Genomic DNA, 6,650 nt, shown 5'->3' on the forward strand with positions numbered 1-6,650 from the left:
ATTAGATAGACATGATAGATATAGGGTTGTAATAGATTGACATGGTATTTAGAATATAGGGTTGCAATAGATAGATATGATAGATATAGGGTTGTAATAAATTGATAAGAATAGATGGACATGATAGACATACAGGTAGAAAACTTTATGAACTTTTTTTCTTGCCATAAGTATTAACTGTCGGGGCTCGGCAGTCGTCTCAGTCGCATGTACAATTAAAAGATTTATGATCCTAGGCTGTAGTAAACCTCAGCCTTAACCACATTCCATCGGATTTATTTTTTATTCCATTAAAATAAAACTTCAGAATTGTTGAGTATTTCACCTATTTATAAAAATAATATTAAAACAAATTACAAATGTCCATAAATGTCGTATTTAGTGGGTTTATTTTTTTTCAAGAATAGTCAAATATCAAAATGTACTTATTATATATAGCTATTGAGACTATCAAACGTCTGTTTGTCTTGTTTTTTTTTTATAATAATTTTTAGGGAGGGTACCTATCCCCACCCCTCCAAGAAATCTCCCATGAAAAAATACACCCAAACAAAACTTTTTAAATTACAAAAAAAAATGTAAAGTGTTGCGTCGACCCTCCCCCCACCTATTCTCTCTTAGAGGACTCTAGGGGCATAGCCGCTTATGTGTGTTAAAAACAGAATATGGAGTGTAGTGGGTAGAAAAGTCAATTGAGGTAGAAAAAACGCTACCAACTTACTACGTAAGAGAAAGATTAAGAGAAAAAAATATTTTAAACAATTCAAGGAATATTATCTCAAGTTTAAAAATAAAATATTTATTAAGTACCACTTTAATCAAGAATATTTTGTTAAAATTGTACTAAGATCATAAAATATCTATAAAAATCTTCCAAATATACGTAAAAGCATACAAAAATACCGAAAATCGAGGCTTTTTTCAGTGCAATAGGGATCGGCTATTTAACCATAAATTTTATTAATAATTTTAATGTACAATAAATGTATTCATTTTCTGAAAAATTTAATGAGGAATGGGATAATCACAACAAATAAAATCTACAACCCTTAAACCCTCCCTAAAACTAGGATTGTGCCAGATATCCAGTTTGGCCGGATACCCGGCTACTTTTAATATCCGGCCTGATACCGGATATTGAAACTATCCGGCCGAATATCCGGCTATATAATCTTTTATATTATACTACAAATATTACTAATTTTGATATTTTAAATAGCTGTAATTTTCGTATTTTTCAAGGTAGAAGAAATTTTTTTCTCTCTAAAACTGTTTATTTTTTTATTTAATATTTTATATAAATGATTTTTGGCGGCGGCAGCTGTGCCGCCAAAGCCGACAGTCGACGGCTAAACGGCAGCCGATTTTCAGAAAGAATTTTTTTGCTACTCCAATATACTGTTATCCGGCATTAGAAATCAGCCGGATATTCGGTATCCAGCCAAAAAGTATCAGGCCCAACCCTACCTAAAACTATAGATTTTTTCAATATATTAGACTTTGGGGAAGTATTCAATTTATCTTTTTTTTTACCTTCCTTTAGCCCTGAAAATATTGTAGTAAATATCAGTGGAGATCAATTTTTTTTATCATTTACTTATCATTTTATCCCTATAATACATAGAGCAATTGGTGGGGAAATATTTTCGCTTTCCCTCCCACTCTTGATATTCTGAGACATGTTGGTTAGACAGTAGACACAGTATACTTTCAGTGGGTGGCTTATAGCAGACATCACTTAACATTCTAATAATATTTTAACCCATTTCACTATTCAATTTAACTGAAACTAAATTATATAGAAGTTAATGCTATTAATGAAATAATATATTTTCCAGTATGTTTTCGAAACTGATCTATATCCGCTGGATTAGAACCAGTTCAATTTTCCACGAATATTTAAATAAAAATCATAATATTAATGCCAGTCTTGTTATCTTGGGACGTCAGAATCCGCAGAAAGCTGTCTATAATACGATGCTATAAATAACTTTTCTAATATTTCATTAATAAACAATGAAAAGTATGACTAAAGTTTTCTAAAGTTCTTAATATTTGATATATCAAATGCTATCTACAAGTCAAAGTGACATTTAATTTAATAGTGGCTATTTTTAGCTTGTTCTAATTTTTTTGAGGGAATTTTTCAGGAAAGCTTTTGATTGGTAATGTAGTAGTCTTCAAGTAGGGTGATAATAACTCCCCCCCCCCCCAAAAAAAAAAAAAAAATAGGATAATGTTTTTATTCCTTGTAATTGCTTCAAAAATAGTTACACAATTTTTATAATTTCTCAATGCATTGCAAATTATTGTCTGAAGTATAAAATCTCTGTAATGGCGGGGTCAATTTTTTATAGCGGTTTGAATTAGGGAAAAAATTATCCCTCTTTAAAATTTTCTCGTTTGTTTAAAAATATTATTTGGAACAAAGCTCACAGAGGCTGAGGGCGACGCTTCTGGTATCTATAATTCAAAGTAGAACGATGTCTGTCCGTCTGTCCCTTAAGATCTCGGTAACCACTGAACCGATCGGATTCTACTCTTCAGGGTATATACCTATTGGTCCTGTAGTTGTTTTAAGCTAATTTCTTGGGGGGTGGGACACCCCCAACCCCACCCAAAAATGAAATTTCCCCCCCCCCTCAAAAAAATGGGGGAAACTATGGGTCGGAGCACCCGAAATTTTTTTATATTTTTTTTTTAAATTACCTCATGGGGAAAAGTTTAGTAAATTATTAGAGACATTTTGTGTCGTCATAGTTAATGCATTGACATCAGAAATAAAGGAAAAAATTAAAAAGTATTTTCAGATATGTAAATGGCAATCAAAAAATTTTCCCTTTAATAAAAAAGTACAAAGTTTTATTTCGTTTATTTATAATGTGATGAACTAAATTCTAACAATTTTATCCTTAAAAGTAGACTATTAATTTCAAAAGATATTTTACTTTAAAAGAAAAAAAATTTCATAGAAATGTCAAAATATTAATTTGATATTCAGCTTATTAAGTCTTGTTACTCTGCAATTGTTTATGTTCGTTTGTCCTACCATTTAATTTCAGAGCGTCGCTTTCATCGATATTGTCAACTTTGCTTAGTCTTTGCACGAATTTGAATTCCTAAATAAAAGTTATAAAACACAGAATTACATCATGCTACTAAACAAGAAAAGTATTATAGACAGCTTTCCGTGGATATTAAAGGAAAAATCATAAGATCAACACCAGTTTTGTTAGCCACGAGGCTTTTTCAACACAATGCACGTCTTACCATGTATTGTTTATTGTTTATACAGATCCATTTGTTTCTGCTATGTAGAGTTTTCCAAAATTATTAGAAAATGATTTTTGTAATAATTTAAGTCTGGTTTATTTACATAGTGGGGAATATAGTTTGTAGTACAATTTGATTATAAAACAAGGATAACAACATTCATACGCAGCGTTGTACAAACAAATCATGGATGGACAAACTGGACATAGTGAGGTATATTGCATATGATCAGGGGAAATTCAAATTCAAATGATATGATATTAGTATGAGAAATGACGAAACCTTTAAAAACAAGGATGACAACATCCCTAAAAGTGAAGCACTGAAACGGTAAGACAAACGGACATTCACACCTATATAGTGTGAGAACTGAATAATCAGAATATAAATGTATAAGAGTCGAAGCAAAATTGGACGTACAGACATTCTTGTAATAATTATAGAGTTGCTACGCTTTCTAACTCGTACCTAACTACTAAAGGAATCTTCATGCAAAGTTTGAAATTGATAGGACAATTCTAACATGCCTAAATTAATGAAAAAAGCTATCTGTTTGTGACGGACGTACGGACCGACCCTAATAATAGAAAAGCTTCGATTTAAAAATATATATTTGGGATTTTTTGGTATGACTGACAGACTGTTGGACCAAGTCAATTGTTTACTGGATGCTCTTCAGTAAGAGGAATCTTTAACAGTAGCCTAAAAAAACCTATAGCGATGTGAACGGACTGACAAAGTAAACTACAGAGTAGCTTTGCTACTAAAAATTGTTGGAAATAATTTCCATACGCCTCTTTTGTTTACTTCTTGTTAATGTCATAAAGCATACAATAGCGCGGCCCGACAGCCGCCATTTTTAGATCGACTTAATCGCAGCTTGTTGATAATTTGTTTTAAAAAAAAGATCATTGAAGTTCTTACGGCTAATGTTTTGCGGCTGCAGCTTTAGTTTATAGAAAACTTTTAGCGGGCTGTTAGCTAAATACGTTTGCCAAAATACTAGTAGGAAAAAGCAAAGACCGAACTACAAGGCTTAAGTTTAATTCTTCTTCGTGAACAAAACGAAGCTTTCTTGAAGAGGTGAAACTAGAGTAAAACACGTATACAAACAAATTAAAATCTAAATATTAACATTGATTCAAATGTGCATCAAAAATCCTAGATCAATAGATTTTAGAGCTAACCCGCATAAAAAATTTAGTACTTTATCTTGAAAACTTATTTTTTTTCAGAAAAACCCTTAAAATGGAAAACACAACTTTATCACAAAATTCCACTTTACTGCAAAACTCTTCGAACACAAGTGAAGAGCCACCTGTACCTGTGCTTACATTTATTTGTGAGTTATTCATAGAGAAGCTACTCTATAACTAAATTATTATTGGTTCCGTTATAAGTATGCAATACACAATGGATCTAAGGCAGAAAAATATGGTTTCAAGTTCCAAAATTTTGTTCTCTATATTAAAATGAACTTTTTTAGTAGACATAAGCGTTTTTGTGGTTTTGTTATGGTTGTTCTCTGAAGTTTCTTGTTCAAAAATACTATTATTGTAAAAGAATATAGGAGGCACTAACTATATGTAACCCTAGCCACTATCAATTAGGTCTTTGAGTATCAGCCAGCAGCGTTGTTAATAAAAACACAGCCGAGTCCAAAGAAAGCAATTTACTAGCAGACGAAATAGGTCACCAACACTTGTGCCATTTAGTTAACTTAAACATTTATTTTTGTAAAATATAAATTATTTGTTTTCCAGTGGCCGTTTGTGGTTTGATAGCCATGTTTCTGTGTATGTGTGGAACTATTTGGGTTGTCCTCAAATGCAAAGGGGTAAGTTTAACATTAGCAGCTAGGGAAAATGACATGCATTAGTTGGGTTCTAGCAACCCAAGTGAAACCCAACTTTTGTCCTCCTGATAAAGGGCAGCCCTATAAAAAGGAGGGGCCACCCCCTAAAAAAGATAGGGGCCACCTATCGCAACAGAGGAGCTGATAAGTACTACATGGACCAGGATTCTGACAAACAATTTCAAGAGAAAATTTCCCCACAGCCCTCTTCCTTCTTTTCCCATTTTCATACCAACTTCACTAAATAACATACAAAAAGATCCAAATTTTTTAGCAATTTCAAATCACCTATTTATTGATCACATTAATAACGCCCGTTAATGCTACAATAATGTAGTAAAAAAATTATGTAATAAAAAACTTCTTACTCAGATTCTTAGTATTTGTTTTCTTATTTTTCCCTTAATACATGACAAAGAAAAGAATGAATTATTCAAAATAATGATTTTAAAACTTTAGGACGAAACAAACGAGGGAAATATAATGGTGAAATTTGCGCGCGGAACTGAAAGAAACAAACAAGAATATCTTAAAAGGCAAGGAGAAAAAGAGAATAATGGAGAAAATTAAAATAAAAACGTCTTTTTAATATTCCATTATTATTTATTGCTGCGCTTTTTACTGTAGTTTAAACTTTTTTGAAATGTTGGATTTAATCTGATCCGATTTTTGAAAATCAAGAATGACAACATTCTTAAAAGCGAAGCTCTGAAACGGTAGGACAAACAAACATTAACACTTGTATAGTGTCATAACTGACCAATCAAATAATTTTATCACATAAAAATTTGGGGTTAAAAAAGTTAAAAAGCAACATGTTTAAAATAGACGTACGGACTTTCTGTTAACGATTATAGAGTTGCTTCGCTTTCTAACTCGTACCTAGGAATCATCATGCAAAGTATAAAATCGATAGAACAATTCTAACATGCCTAAATTAACTAAAAGAGCCAATTTCGATACTTGTTTTTTATGTACCCGAGTACCTTATGTAACAACAATCTGTCCGTAAATGTAAATCTTGTAATATTTTGCCTTTGGAAACTTGGCTAAAATTGTATTCTATTTTTAAGTAGTGACACATACATCTGCTTGTCGTCGCGTAGGTTATGGGTTGAAGTATCTTAAGACGTCAAAACTTTACCTACTGCGCCGATTTATGAAATGTATTGCTCGAAAACAAGCGCTACTTTAATAATTTTGGACCTAATAAAAAAGAAATTAGAAATATAAAGAAGTGGAGATAGGCTAAAAAAAAACAGTATTAGAACGATAATATTCACTAAATAAGTGCTTAGTGCATAGACATTTTCTTTCTTTAGTTCTTTTCAATAAGAAATACATATATTTAGTGAATATTATCGTTCTACTACTGTTTTTATTCCTTAAAACTCACACTTTAACGGAATTTTAGCACAACCTACCTCCCTCTTTGAATTCTTAACTATGTTCTTGTGCCTTCGTGACAACAAAAAAATTTCTGGTTGATTTTATACCAATTTAAACACAATATGTTATGGTA

General features: G+C 31.6%; 1 long non-coding RNA gene across 1 annotated transcript; it reads left to right on the forward strand.

Annotated features, from left to right (window-relative positions):
- Nucleotides 1-4,512: 4,512 nt before the first annotated feature.
- Nucleotides 4,513-6,370, forward strand: LOC145315069 (uncharacterized). Its single transcript, XR_013877947.1, has 3 exons — nucleotides 4,513-4,615; nucleotides 5,037-5,110; nucleotides 5,588-6,370. It is a non-coding gene; the product is annotated as an uncharacterized LOC145315069 (long non-coding RNA).
- Nucleotides 6,371-6,650: the final 280 nt, after the last annotated feature.

Source organism: Acartia tonsa, chromosome 3, assembly GCF_053477335.1.
Source record: "Acartia tonsa isolate MP-2025a chromosome 3, ASM5347733v1, whole genome shotgun sequence".
NCBI lineage: Eukaryota > Metazoa > Arthropoda > Copepoda > Calanoida > Acartiidae > Acartia > Acartia tonsa.